This window comes from Photinus pyralis, unplaced genomic scaffold (assembly GCF_008802855.1).
Source record: "Photinus pyralis isolate 1611_PpyrPB1 unplaced genomic scaffold, Ppyr1.3 Ppyr1.4_LG1, whole genome shotgun sequence".
NCBI lineage: Eukaryota > Metazoa > Arthropoda > Insecta > Coleoptera > Lampyridae > Photinus > Photinus pyralis.
In genome coordinates this window covers 29896407-29912020 of record NW_022170249.1, presented here as the reverse complement: position 1 = coordinate 29912020, position 15614 = coordinate 29896407, and the positions used below count along the sequence as shown (strand labels likewise).

Below are 15614 nucleotides of genomic sequence, written 5' to 3'. Positions count from 1 at the left end.
TTGTTTGTTGTATTAATTTTTCCCGCCTTTTTGTTATTTCCGCTTAGTGTCCGTTACTTTTTGATTTTTCCCCAAATTTCGTCGTTGATTGCGTGATTATCTTCTTTTTTATTATTTCCGGGGGCCATTCCAATAATTATCGTTCTGTTGTGCGTGCATGAGGTGCAGAAAAGTTTTATAATTTTTGATCCAAGCCTCTTTTTTTTGAGATCGCCAGAAGCTCCAAGAAGTTTTACGAGTACTATTGCGAGCCGCCCATATTTTGGGGATTTATCGATTTCTCAAATCTCGCAGTTTAATTGTTCCACGATTATTTTTACAATCCTTCGGTGCGCTTTTCCGTTTCATCGTCTGTAAGTAAACCCCTTGTGATTATTTTTTGTACATTCACTATATTTTTTTGTAGAATTGTCATTAAATCCCTGTAGCTCGTCGCACACCGGATGACTTCTTCAAGGCCTCCAACACCTTGTAAGAATTGTTTTTGGTTTGTTTGTCGTTTTGCGTGTTGATATTTTTTGTTCCCCTTTTAGGGCCTTCTTTTTTATTTACTGTACTGGTGTCTACCTACAATCTTCAACGTAAGCAGTCCCTGGACGACCACCGTCAGCCGGCTCCGAAGTCCGAAGATAAGAAGACGCCGTTTACCCCTCGTTTCAGTTTCCCTATTTAATTGTTTCTTTTTCAATTCAGTACTTCCCCTACCGCTTAAGTTTCATTCCTCTATTCTTCACCCTATTTTCCCCTTTTTCTCTACCGTCCCCTACTCTATAACGTTACCCTTAACATCGCCTGAGGACCCAGCAATCTAAACAGCAAGTATTGGTACTGTTCCTCAACAAATTATTTGTATTTCCCCTCTTGTTTCGCCCCAATTATTCCCCATATTAAAAAAAAGAATCAAAAATAAAGAAAGGTAACGCCATAATACTAACCATTATAATTACTGCCAGTTTGTAATGTGAGATCTCGCAACAAGCAGTCAACAAGTATATTAAGCAGGCTGGTAATTATAGATTTTCAATCGTTGATTGTTACCCGTTACCTAGCCCCCATCCCTTTGTCCTCCCCTAGATTATTTTTTTCCTCAAAACGAAAAAAACCCAAAGCAAACAGTTTGTCTTTATTATTTATTTGAGTCACAATTTTGTTTAATATTTTATTTTAAGTCCCAGGCGAAATTAAATAGCAGGTTATGCTCCTCTTAATTAGTGTTTCGTATTTCTCCCCTTCTTTTTAGCCTTAGCTTCCTCGACCACCAGAGGGCTATTTTCTAATTTTTGAGCACGGCTCCCTAACCGGGGAAACAAAAGTTAGTGGCGCCTTAAATTTTACCTCTTACCGCAGTCTAGTCTCTCCGTGAGCAGCCGCAGCCGTGGTTAGGGTTATTCATTCTTTGTTTCTCGATTTATTTTGTGCCCCCTTTACTCAGCGTCCTTAACCACGTTACAGATGTGAAATGAAAAGCATTTCAACTATTGAGGGGTAGTGATTCAATTCAAAGGAATGTCTAAACTTGTCAGTAAAGAGCTTTCAAAATAGACTTTCCTCGCCAAAGGAATAATTTATGTTTTACAAAAACGCAAACTTTCTACTCGTTCATATTAAATACCCACTGATATTCAGGTGTACGTACATATATATCCGTAAAAGCGCCCCGATAATTAAATTTAATTTAATCTAGTCAACCTGATTCATTTTTCCAATCAAGGGTAATCTAACCTGTGTTGCGTTCTGCTGTGGAAAGTGTTCACTTTCAGGAAAGGAAAGTGTAAACAGTATCTGCACTAAATTTTATTTAGCGGATGTCGTTGTTTGCCCACGTAATACTCGTACCGCATTACTTCTATTGTTTTGACTTCTTGGTTTCCATTTACGCTTGGAAGAAGTTGAGTTTCGCAGTAAATTGATACTACATTGATTTAAACATTTTTTTACTACCCTTCAATATAATTTGGACGAGAAGAAATAGATAACTCAAAGACTGAGAGCTTCGGTATTTGGGGAACGTCGAAAGATAATCTCCACTTACCCCTATCGCTATCCTATCATTTAACTTAACGTGCCAATCTTCACTAATACCCAATTTACACTATCACCCCTAACGTATCAACAGCCGGTGACGAAACACAAACATTAATGGAAGAAATGTGTCACTATCAGCACTGTAACAAAGATACTTGTAAGTCTCTAAGTTTTCCTCCTAAAAGCTTTTTCAAGTGACGTCAAGGGTGCAAGTAATATGACACTGGCTGGCACATTAATTTAATCGTTAATTCCCATATTTAAACGAAAACAAACAAAAACCATCCTACAAGTTTACACCCCACGCTTTGTCCTTGCGAATAGCGGCGCCCGAAAGTCTGAACGACCCAAATAAGCTGAACTTCAACTTGAACTTATCTCGAATGAACGATATCGAATAACCACATAAACGGGTGCTCCGCGATCCACGTTCGCTCATTTTATCAAATTATTCCCATAAAGTTACTTTGTAGTCAATTCACTCACAATTAATTAGATGCACATAATATAATTAACGGTTAACCTTAAACCCTATATAGGACAAGGTTAGCTTTTATTGATTTTCCCAAATCCAGAGCGGACAGAGCTTAACGAATGATATTAAAGTGGCCCCACCGTCTGCTCGTTCGCATACGTATTTTAACTTTTAATGTATCCCTAATTGATTTTAGCTTACATGCTTGTGGACCAGTACTTCTTTATTGTACGTACGTGAATGACGCGAGGTTTTTTTCCCTTTTATACTCGATTAAAGCAAACAAATTTTTCCCTAACGTATACAATAATTCTTTTTGTTACTATTACCAAAATCTCTGTGGCGTTGTTGCTCGGTTTCTCGCCAGTGCAGTAGATAAATTGATGCAATTCAACTGCTAACCACACCTATGGGATTACTTTTGTTTCCCAGCAGAGCTGCTCCTCGTGGAATGTTAATGGAGTCATTGGAATGTTAGTTTCCAAGTTAAAGTGAATTTCGACACACCCTCTCATTTAGTAGCGCTTTTCCCGTTGTGAACTTGAAACAGCTGTTATATCCTTGAAAGAATATCAACGCCTATAAATAGCCCTGGGAAAACTTTTCTACAACATAGATAATTGCCACAGAACAATGGATTTTTATTAAATCATCGTGTTCCTTTGTTTTTCTTCATCTTCCATCGGTCTCTGAACATCAATTGGTAGCAAGTTTTTATTTACTTTCCCACTACAAAATAATTCTTCCGATGGTTTTCCGATTGCTCAACGTGGTTCGATACGTAAATAAATATTTATTGTATGTGAACATTGAATATGTGCTTAGTGCTTACTTCCACGTAATTGCAGTCCTTATAACGTATGCCCCGTAAAACAATGTATTTACTGTTCAATAGTATCAAATATCAATGTAATATTATGGATCACTGAAAATACAATAACATCTACCAAAAGTTTATATTATACCACATTTCCCTGTTTTTCTTGAATCGCAAGAATAGCAAAAGTACGGTACATTTAAAAAACTGCATTCAAAACTGACCGCGAACTGCCTCCCCTTTCTTTTAAAAATGCCACATATTTTATCACGTAAACAAAATGTTATCAATTATTTTTTTATTACAGTTTTATCATTGCAGAATTTTCGGGTATCTCTTTTAGGGACCTTCTCCAGGTCCAAGAAATGAAATTTTCTATAGAAAACACATGTGTTCTTTTTATTATTTTTTATTATACCTGAATCACAATCTCCGTTTTAAACACTCAAATGCGTGCGAAAAAGGGCCTTTAAAACACACGTGCTTTAAAGTTGCTAAGTAACGATACTTCAAGTATGACTTTTGAAACTGTCATCTGGATGAAATAAAAAATCCTCTTAGGTCGCTTTTTGTAAATGCAGAACATTTCTTTGGCTTTTGTACCTATCCTTTGGTTGAAGCTTTCACAAACCCGCGTAATTTAGGGTATGCTTCCAAATCTGTTCCACTTTTTAATCGCAGCATTGCTTTAAAGTTTTGAATGAATGCACCAAAATATAGAAGATTTAAATACCTTTGACATTTCCTTCATATATGCCAGCATTATGGATGCATTTAAGACTGTATTCGTAAGTAACTTCCTATTCATCCATGGAAACAACTTTTCATATTCTTTATAATAGGCTTTACTGGATTTGGATTTTACACCTACCAACGTTTGTTTAGATTTTACAACAAGAAATTTAATGGACGGTGTATTATCTTTTTCAACGGAAATCGTTTAATTCACCAAGACGATGATTTTTATAAGCAAACGTCAAGTGACATTTCCATAGCAATCGTGAAATTACGAACACCCAGCCCACTTAATTAGACATGTATTCGAGTATAACGTCAATATGACTTCATTGTATTTCCTATTTTTAAATTATACTGCAGGTATAATAAAAAATACTATAAGATACACGTGTATTATTGATCTTTAAAGCACTTGCAACGTTAAAGGCACTCCGCTTTGCGTCGTGCCCTTAAACTCGTTGCGTGTGCTTTAAAGACTTGATTATACACTTGTATTGTGTTTAATCGCACCCTAAATTGTAAGGTTGACATTCCTGTCCAGAGTCATGCCAGGTGTTATTCAATTAATCATTCCTTGGAGTTGTTGAAAGTGCGCTTGAGAATCTTAAATTAACAAAATTAAGTCTTTATCGAGAGTTTTTTTTTCATTGTAGTGAAAAAATGTATAATCAAGTTTATTTAATGGAGCTAGTTAGACAGGTGTTTACGTGGGTGGTTTAGTGACCGTTTGCACACAGCACAGCAATGCCTAGTAAAATTCCTTCGGAGCCGGAAAATGTCGTAAAGGACTGGCCTATTTCTGTAACTTCATAAAGTAGACCGATTTTAATCGACAGGAAAAGTGTCACAGTATTAGTATTGTGTTCAAAATGTAAGTGACGTGGAGTTCCTTCGACTACCTGCTTCCTGTTTCCTACCGGTGGCGCATTGTCCGTGTTTGTCGAATGTTTGTTAGGTTACAAGTTTTATCGCCTGTTCATCGTCTAGCCTCCTGATCTACTTTTCGGTGCAGTACAAGGGTCGGGTGTAGCGCATCGTCCCCTTTATACACAGGAAACAATCCTCCTCGCTTCAGGATTGCAATCGGATTTCCCAGAACTCATTTCCATCTTGAGGCTTTTATTGCTCGTAATTTATCAGTTTTTAATGGATTAAGGTTTACTTTTATTTCGAAATTTGAATATATAGAGTAATAATTTAGAACAAATATGAGAACGACATTGAAAGTGTACGGAGAAGAATTGATACATATACCTACAGGCTGTTTCACGCAAACCGTTCCATTGATAAATTTAAATCTGAAAATGTGCATACCAACATAGTTTTTTATGATCTATCGAAACAAAATATTATCACGATCGTTTCTTTGCTTTCTTAAACTTACATTATTTGTGTATCTTTATGCCTTAGTTGTTGTATCATTTCATGTATTTATTGTAGCGGGTATTCCGTTGGGGGACCTATTGTCCATATTTATTACTGTTTAAAGATTTTTTATTACATTTATCGTTGTATTCCAAAGCTGGATCTGGAAACGTTATAGCTTATATGGATGATGAATTACTGCCTCAAAAGAAGTTTGACTCAGGCTTGGACCTATTAAAAACGTAATTTGAGTCAACCATGATCTAAGTGCCAGTTCTTCATGGAAAAAGTAGAGTATTTGGGACATTAAATAAGCAATATAGGCGTCCAAATTCGAAAAAGGAAATATACAGGACTTTGCTCCTATTGCTCGCCCTTTAACATCACTAACGGAAAAGGATGTAATGTTTTCTTTGAGTACCTACTGAACAAAGGACAGCTTTCGATACCCTCAAGGAGAAGTTATCGTCAACACTATATACGATTCCAGCCTACGAACTGGAACGAGGTGCATACAGGATGCATCCAAATTGAGTATTGGCGGAATTCTTCTACAAGAGCAACGAAATAGGACCTGTGATGTACTTTTCACGCCAAACCACCAAGGAAGAACAGATGTATCATCTTATGAACTCGAGAGCATTTGCTGTAACCGATACTGTTTAGCACCTTCGAGTAACTGTAATGCATTTAGAACAAGCCTTTTGCGAGTCGATGCTGAAATCCTATTCCTTCTTCGTAGAATAGATTCTAAGTGTTCAACTAGCTGACGATAGCTGTAAGACGGTAATAGAAACTCTACAGAAAGAACCTCAAGATAAAGAAAAATTCATTTAAGAATACGCCTCGGAAAAGGTCGACTGTACAAGTTGGTTGTTCCAAGAGCCGCGAGACATCAAGTTCTTTCCCCGACGGTATTGAGCATTTGTCAGTTGAAAAGACAAATACAGCAATGAGTAAAGAGTATTGGTTTCCTGGCATTGGACGGTATGTGAAAAGGTGCATATCATGTTGCTTGCCCGTCTGTACAACAAGAAATCGGGTGACACAAGGGCTGGATATTGGCACCCTATAGATAAAATCGCAATACCATTCGACACTCTTCAGATTGACCACTTAGACCCTTTTGTAACATCCAAGAGAACGAACAAATATCTTATCGTGTCGTCAGCGGTTGATTCCGCAGTAATTAAGATGGATGCACCTATAACCTCCAATAGTAAGGACATAATTGCGTTTTTTCTTTATCGTAAGTAATAATGCTTGCCGTTACTTTAATGCACTGCCTAGGTCATATGTAAACTGTATACCGAAGTTTAAACAAAAAATTAAATCTATGTTGATACATAACGCGTTCTATAACGAAAAAGAATTTTTTGATTTTGTGAAGACCACCTCGTAAATGTATTGTTTGTGAGGATGTATTACAATGTGAAATTGTTTTTTAATAAATAAACATTATCATTATCGCAATTTGCATTTCCAGTAATTGAAGTGTACCGTTCTTTAGGTTTAGCACATATTTCTCCATCGGCACAACAAAATTGCTACTTCATCTACAATTAATTATTGTATACATCAACATTATGACATCAACGAAGAGGGTTACCTTTGATTTATTTTAGGGTTGTACTTTTACTTGTACCCGTTTAAATTACGGATACATACGAAACTGGTTCGATGTACAAGTTTGTAACTTTGGATTAAATTCACCGATGTCTACGAGTGCCGACGCCTTTGACTTATCTTCCACCTGTTAATAACGAGTGGCCATTTGCTGTGAAATGGTTCAAGGGGTCGTAAACGAGATTTGATATCAAGGATCGATCTCGACAAAGTGAGAACTTCGTAACTCTTTAGTGCTTGATCACCAACTTGCCGTTTCTGGTTATGTGCTATTACATCTGGTCAAACATAAACTGAGTGGTAACGGTTTCCGTAGGTAGTTGCTGAAATGTTTGGGTCACTAGTTTCAGAGTTAAAAAAATACCTCGCAAGTAGGTGCGCCTCTGTGTCTCCCCGGATGGTTTAGATTCACAATTGGACCAGATCGGAATCATATACCCATCAATCTTGAGCGTACGAAGTCGTGGGGGAAAATCTAGTTTATTATATAAGACGATAAAGGGATATTTTAACCATTGAATGAATTAAGTTTGACGAGATTAGTTTCCCTTTATCGTCGTGTATCTTAATAGAAAACCTTATTTTATAGCAGAAGTCATATATACACTTATTGTAAAGCTTCTGACAATTCTAAATGTAATTTAGACGTCAAAAATAGCAAGTTTAGGTTCTGCAGTTGCGGTATTTTCCATTGAAACAGCATTGTCATATGTTGTGTACGTCATTTTATATCGTGCTCCGTGTCCCATTTGAAATAAGAATGATAGGTGGTATTAGAATGCATAATCATGTGTTTCACTGTATCTACCCTTGCGATTAAATCGGTCACTTTATCTACCCTCACTGTTAAAGAGCGACTTAGACAACTCATTCAAATTTATTAAAAAGTCAATCATTTGCTATAAAATAAAGGTTATTTAGTTTAGTGCATGTACGGTTATAATAATCTGTATTAGTCGGCGTATAATACACAATGAATTTGTGCACAAATTCGAACCGTGTAAAAACATGTCAGTCCTTTTGGTGCATAATATGTTTCGTAAGCTACCTAAGGTGATAAATTGGACGTAGCATATTAATAAAGACCGTGCTTGAATTTATGGTACAGAGCTTCTTTAATTTACATAAGTACCATACCAATTCACTTCCTGCTACGAAAAAACTCTACTTACTCCTATTTATTATCATTAAACGGAGATTTAGGAACAATTTCGCGGGGCAATCATGTGGTATTTACATCCACAAGCAATGTAAACCACTCTCTCCATATGATTGCTACTGATTTGAAGGAATACCTTAATATCATTTCTTCAAATTCAATGCATGCAGTTAAGGATTTGTGATAGTAGTTACCTACTTAAATTATTATAATGTTGCCTTACTGCCCTACAACTAATGGCACTTACATGACCAACCTACAAAGAAATACCTAAAGTGACGCAATCTTTAGAAATGTATCTGTTTGCCTTTGGGAGGATGTGATCAATAGAGGTCCAAGGCCAACAGAGGCATTCAAAAACCGTGACGTAAACGGTTTCGAATAGAACATTTTCCCCTAAAAATCGTTGAAACTTTTTCACAAGTTAAAAAGCGACAGCGGCCTACTCTATTCAGTTTCTCTTATAAATTAATTCTCTATAATACGGTCTGTCTGGCTCTTGCACGCCCAATTGAAACAACGCGTGGGAAACGGGCGCGGATTAAGTCGGTCGAACGAACATTTGCATAATGGAAAAGGGTAAAAATGATTTCGGTGAATACTGAAAAATGAAAGCTTGAAACTCATATCACGTTTCGTTCAACCGCACGGATTCCATTCGTAAGTATATCATAAAATATAAAGTGATAAGAGTATGTGCTTGTAGCACTTTGAAGTAGGTACCATTTAAGAATTTATACTGATTTTCCTGAAACACGACGCCTTGTGTTAACGTAATTAAAGCGGTTTTATTTGCGAAATTATAACCGAGTAGTAAGATTTCATTAAGAAAGGGGAGCGCCATAAGAATTCCCTCGGCAGCCTTTTCGTTGTTACAGTAATTAGCCGGAAAAAATCGTTGCTATTGTAAGTTAATTAAGCTGGAAAGCTTCTCCGCAGAGATGCATTTTTTCTTGGAAAACGCGTAGGTTACCAGTTGTCCTTTAATCACCCTGTTTCTGAGCATTATAAAAAATGTTATCTCTAATCGATGGTTAAACACGCTATTTAAACGGGTAAAAAACGTTTTCTGTTATTAATGTTATTATGCAAATAAAACAACACCTTTTTGAAAAACGGATTACCATATTGTTAATTGGTCTATGGTATTACCTATGCAATACATTCATACATGTAGTAAAAAGTAAACGGATCGGTTACCTACGCTATAAATATAGCAAAACGCAGATGTTCGGAATCTACTAGGTGTAACAGTAACAATGCTGGGAACAAAGCGTTATTAGACTAAAGAAAACAAAATCAGTAAATATAGCTTCCCTTGTTGTAGCTGTTGTGGAAGATATTAATTCTACACGATTAGGTATATAAGGTTGCATTGAAAAGCGCCTCCGCTAAATCTAAACAGTTTCATTCAAACAAACGTTTATCGAATAACTGGATATACGAATTGCACTCCACTTATTAAACAAATTTATGAACGTAATTTAAATTCCTACAGATAATTACTTTCACCATTTGATAACTGCGTTGTAAATATTTAATTTTGCCCGTTTACTCTAAAGCTTACCTTCCCTTAAATTAAAGGCGGGTTAATCAACACAGCTGAAAATATTAAGTTCTCCAAAATTTACCGCTCTGTAAACGTATAAGATTGGTGGATAGAGATACACGTGAACAAACGGAAAATATGTGATATATTGTGATAATGGGGAAGGAAGAAGATTTACACAGTAGAAGAAATGATTCCAGTTCGTGCGTGTTATTCAAACCGAACCGAAACCGTTATTCCTTCAGAAATGGTAACTTATTGAGAACCGGAATCCTTATTATTTGTTTAGGTTTTGAGGTTCTTAACAGGTTATTGGAAGTTGAAGGACGCGCCTACACTCACACAACGTCACGTTTTCTTTTTTTCACACGTACTAATTAACAAATCACGTTGTTATAATAAAAGACTAGAACCGAAAAGAACCGTTATTGACCGAAAAAAATGCACAGAACCAAACCGTTATTTTTTTAGAACCAAAACCGGACCGGAACCGTTATTAATATTTTAGAACCAGAACCGATATTTCATTTGGGTACGGGTCCCTGCTTCAAACAGAGAAGTTTAGGAATTTACATTGCAAGTAACGTGTTTCACAATAATTGCAATAGAGGGTGGTGTTTTTAAGTGGACCATTAGAAGTATTTCAGGAACTGTTTGGAATTTCGATTCGAGGCTCATTACCTTTTTTGAATAGTCGATCAAAAGGGATCAAAATGGCCGCTTTTCCGGTTGTATCAGAACGGTACCGGAACTTTCTTATTTCAAATGGCACTATCCTTTTTGATGGCATTTTCGAATTCCTTATAAAAAATCAGTATGATTTTGTGAAATGATGCTATGTCTAACTGGCTTGGTTTCGAAGTTTTTTGACATTTTTCACAGTTTCAGAGGTTCTTAAATTAGCCATATCACTGTTGTCTGACAACTCAGCAAAAGGTTTTTTTCACGAATGGACAGCTAAAAGTCTACGCTATCAAATGTTATTGGTCTGATTTTCAAATGTGATTCGAAAATAATACGAATAAGCGGTCAAAGTTGACAATCGGTTTTTGCTCAAAAACTCGAAATTTTCAAATGGAAACCATATCTTTACTATGCATCAATGGAAAGAGCTTAAAAAACGGATAAGAAATTTTTCTAAAAAAAACTAAAAAAAACTGTCCACTTTAGAAAAATTGTGCAAGTACTTTTTTATCCGTTTTTTATGCTCTTTCCATTGATGCATAGTAAAGATATGGTTTCCATTAGAAAATTTCAAGTTTTTGACCAAAAACCGATTGTCAACTTTGAACGATTATTTGTATTATTTTTGAATCACATTTGAAAATCAGACCCATAACATTTAATAGCGTGGATTTTTAGCTGTCCATTCGTGAAAAAACCATTTTGCTAAGTTGTCAGACACCAGCGATATGACTAATTAATTACTGAACCTATAAAACTGTGTAAAAATGTCAAAATGTTGAATAACTTCGAAACCATGTCAGATAGACATAGCATTATTTGACAAAATACTGATTTTTTATGAGTAATTTAAAAATGGCATCATAAAAGATAGTGAAAAAATAAAAATAAAATTTTAGAACTTCAGACAATTCTATCGAGAGTAGTAGTAGGGGAGCTAGCACGAAATCCACTGAACGAGAATGATCAAAATTTTAACCGATGGAGGTCCATTTTGCCCTATCAGAGTATGCTAAAATCGATCGTCTGCCGCGTCAGGTCATATGACTTAAGGCACTGCGGGTCCTTCTTGCGGTACCAATTCTGAAAGGTTGCTTTTCGAGAAAATAAGTTATACACCAAATGAAAACGTTGATAATGGCTCTTAAAAAAATATTTAAAAAAATCGCGCACATTTGATAACTCCGTAAAAAAACAATTCTTAGTCGGTTTTTCATGAACTTTCTAGGGATATAACTAGGTTACCGTTGGATGAATGAAGCTGATTTTTTTTACAGACTTACCCGCAGCGCCTTAAGTCATATGACCTGAGGCGGCAGACGATCGATTTTAGCATACTCTGATAGGGCAAAATGGAACTCCATCGGTTAAAATTTTGATCATTCTCGTTCAGTGGATTTAGTGCTAGCTCCCCTACTATAGTATGTACTGGCAGTTTAACGCATCAGTGCTCAAAGTCCTAGATTGGTGTACTAGTTTACCAATGTGTCAAAATGTGGCACTTGTACAAAGTACTTTTGTTTCGTTTTGTGAGAAGCGCAATTCAAAAACTATATACATTTTTGAATCTGAATGAATATCAAGAACTTTTCATACTTAGGGCGCATGAAGATTAAAACTTTTCATTATAGTTTATATAGTTTGAGTCGATATTTTGTTATTTGGAATTAATTCGGGTCATTAAATGATTAAAAAATTCGATTATCGATTAAAACACCTACCAAGGTATCTTAAAGCGATTTGTCCTTAAAAGGAGCGTGTTCTTTGGAAAGTTATTTTTCAACCTAAAGATTATGAAAATTTTTGATCATAGTGAAAAAGTATCAATACGGAAAGTGATTTGACTTTTTCCCCTACCTTATTTAGATAATAAATAATCGATCAGCGCTTTAAGATACCTTGGTAGTGTTTTATCGATACATCGAATTTTTTAATCATTTAATGACCGAATTAATTCCAAATAACAAAATATCGACTCAAAACCGTTAATCTTTGTTTTTTGCGACATTGTCAACCAACACATGCCGAAATTATGGCTTACTAGTAGGCTTGGGACACTTCGCGACCCGAAGGACCAACATTCAAATGAGTATAACTTTTGTTTGAAAAGTTATTTTAAAAAACTGTTCGACAGTTTGTTCCTTAACTCGTTTAGTATGTATACACAACAAATTTCGTGGAATTATCTCTATTTTCGTTTTGTCCGCCAAGAATTGCAGTGGAATCTTTTTTTTTCGAATTTTTCAAAAACTAATTTCAGATTCGTGATTTTCATGTTAAAAAACCCCCAGATACCAAATTTCGTCGAAATCAGAATTTTTTTTTGCACCCTAGTTTAGGGGTGCGCCCTTTAGGGGTAGGAATTTTGAAAAAAAAATTGCAAAATCGGAAAGAGCATACCCAAAAACCTATTCAAAGACATGCCACCCGACTTTGTAACTCTTATGGTTGCTGAGAAAAAAATTAAAGAAGAAATGCAGATTTCAACACTCTTTGGGGGGTGGCTCCCAAACGAAACACGTTGGACCCTCGGTTTATTTGGAAAAAGTGCTTGTTTTGATGCCCTCTACAACCCGATTTTTTTTTTTTCGAACGGTCGTGTAACACCCTGTATACCTACTAGTCGACTATTTCAGGTCTTTAAAATGAGCGACATTTACAGTTTGAACCTAGCGAATGAATTTCATTTTGTCCTGATTAATAGCATAGAGTAATGTATTTCCTCTATGTTAATAGCGAATGTTTTGCTATTTTATTTTTTTACGGAGATAGGTATTTTTCTGAAGGTTTACCTACTCTCTTACAGCCGACCTGTACTGCTTTCATAAAATATTACGTCCGACGGAGGGTATCGAAAAACATCTACCTACTCGGCGATTTTAATAACCCAAGATTATACTTACCCTGTGTAGTTGTGCGAAATTAGGAAAAATCTGCGTCGCAAAAAGAGAATTTCCAACTGAAACAAGAAACTGGAGTTAGTAGGTATTTAAGTAATAATTGGTAAAGCACAGCAAGGGCTTCCTCTCAGTATGATACAAACAGAATTTGTAATCATGAATTAAATGTATCTTCGCTATTAGGAAAGGCATCAACCCGAAACGAATACTACTACAGAATTAATTGGCTTATAAACCTACTACGAAACGTGTACTATAAGACGGGTTAAACCCCAAGATATCGCGATCTATATATAAATGGGAGATATCGCTAATGGATTTTTCATTTTTTATGACTCATTTCAAATGAAAACCAACTTTAACCTATTTAATAATTTGTTTACTATGATGTTCCACCATTACTTATATCTTATTATTATTACTGTGGTATACCAAAAGTAGCTAATTCACGCTACCGCAGCTGAAATAATTGAAAATGCACGGTCTCAAATGCTGCAAAGTCGCAATTCGTCGCCGTTACTTCAATAAGTTGTATGTCAATAATGGCAAGTTGTGGGAAATCGAAAAAAACTGTTTCGATTTTTTGTGGTTAAACTATGATGTACTGTAGTTGTGACATAAAAATAATCAGTTCCTATGACATTTTAAAATGACTTTGTTCTTGAATGCTAAATTCAATTAAGTAAAGAATTCGATTGATATACGATGTTTTGTTTATTTTACTTGGTTACACAACGCTGGCATAGGACTATTTTGTATTGATAACTGGGTTAGTTATAAATAAAAAATCATTGTTAATTCATAATCCTTTACTCATAAGTAATATATTATAGACAGACATGTTATTTGTGACGCAAATTTTCGTAAAAAAATTGACAATCTCGTGGAAGATGTCTCTTTAATTCTTGCAGGTGCTCAAATTTTGATGCCTCGATTGGACATGGCCCATCGTAAAGGGGAACTCTTGCGAAACTGCCGTTTGGTACACGTCTTTGCCGATGAGGTATTTCTTTCCAATCTTCAGAAAATTTCAATTTATAGTTAATAGTTCCGTCTGCTGTATACTGTAGGGCACAAATGTCTACTACCATAGGATCTCCCGTTTTTCTTCCAGGTCTGATACTTGAATAAAATGTAGATTCAAAATGAAAGAAATCTGTATGTTCGAGAGATACAGTGATGTAAGGTGACGGTGTTTGCCGTGTTCCTTCTATAACACGTAAGTAATCACTTGGTAAGTTTATTTCCTTTCTACGACCTAACCTTCTTTCGATTGTGCTGTGAACGGAATCTACTTCCATTTGAGTGTGTCCGGACTCAAGGTACTTTTGCTCTATTGTGACAGCCCACTCCTTAGCAATGTTCACAATGGCATTAGATAACTTTGTGTTTCGATTTTGATAGCAGCAGCCATCGCTCCAAATTACAATTTTGGATGGACTGTTTTTCTCAATTTCTGCGTTGAGAAATTTCGTTGCGATGGACGCAAACACGTCACTCTCTAAACCAGCTTGCCATATAAAACAAGTAACTGTTTTATCTTTCAAACTGTAAAAGTTCCAATTGTGGACCTTCAATTTAGTTTTAAAATAGTTTGTAGACACATTTAAGCGAGGTGCTAGCAAAACTGCTTGTAGATCTACTACGTAAGCAAACACTTTTTCGTCCATATTACATTCATTTTTATCTCTCTCTTTTTCTTCTCTTGCCTCATTCTCTCTTATCAAATGCATGTGGTAGTTGTTTTCTGGTATTGAACCACTTTTGTACAGAGAACAAGTATTGCATTGATCTTTCTTGGGACTCCATATGTCCAAATTTAATTTTTTAAAAACTTTCCAAAATGTAGCCCAGCAAGCCACCGTCTTGTGTTCTTCTTGACATTTTTGTTGATATACTCGGTGTACATGTCTGTAACTATCCCATATTGGCTCCAAGTATAGTTTTGTGGACGACGCTCTGCAATAATGGGATTCCACTTTAGGTAATCCAGTAAGAAAGTCTTCAACTCCCTTTGTAAAAGGACTTTCATTTCTTTGAACCACTTCACCAGAATTTCCTTCGTTTTCTTTCTTGTTCTCAGACTTGTTTCCCAAAATCCAATTTTGGACAGTCTTTTCTCCAATATTCAAAGTACCCAGAAACATTTTTTTACAGACAACCACCTTTGGTTTTGTTTCTTTGCGAGTTTCTTCTTCTTCGTCATTCACAGTTAAATAATACCTAAAGCTTCTCATTTTCTTATCGCTTAAGGTATCTTTTCGTCTATACTTTGG

General features: G+C 35.8%; 1 protein-coding gene across 3 annotated transcripts in view; it reads right to left on the bottom strand.

Annotated features, from left to right (window-relative positions):
* LOC116169688 (adenosine receptor A2b-like) overlaps window positions 1–15614 on the bottom strand; it is a 149766-nt gene that overhangs the window by 59620 nt on the left and 74532 nt on the right. For all 3 annotated transcript variants that reach the window (XM_031485854.1, XM_031485846.1, XM_031485843.1), the window contains one exon: window positions 13342–13397. The gene's annotated coding sequence lies outside the window, so the exon portion shown is untranslated. The remainder of the gene's footprint in view (window positions 1–13341; window positions 13398–15614) is intronic.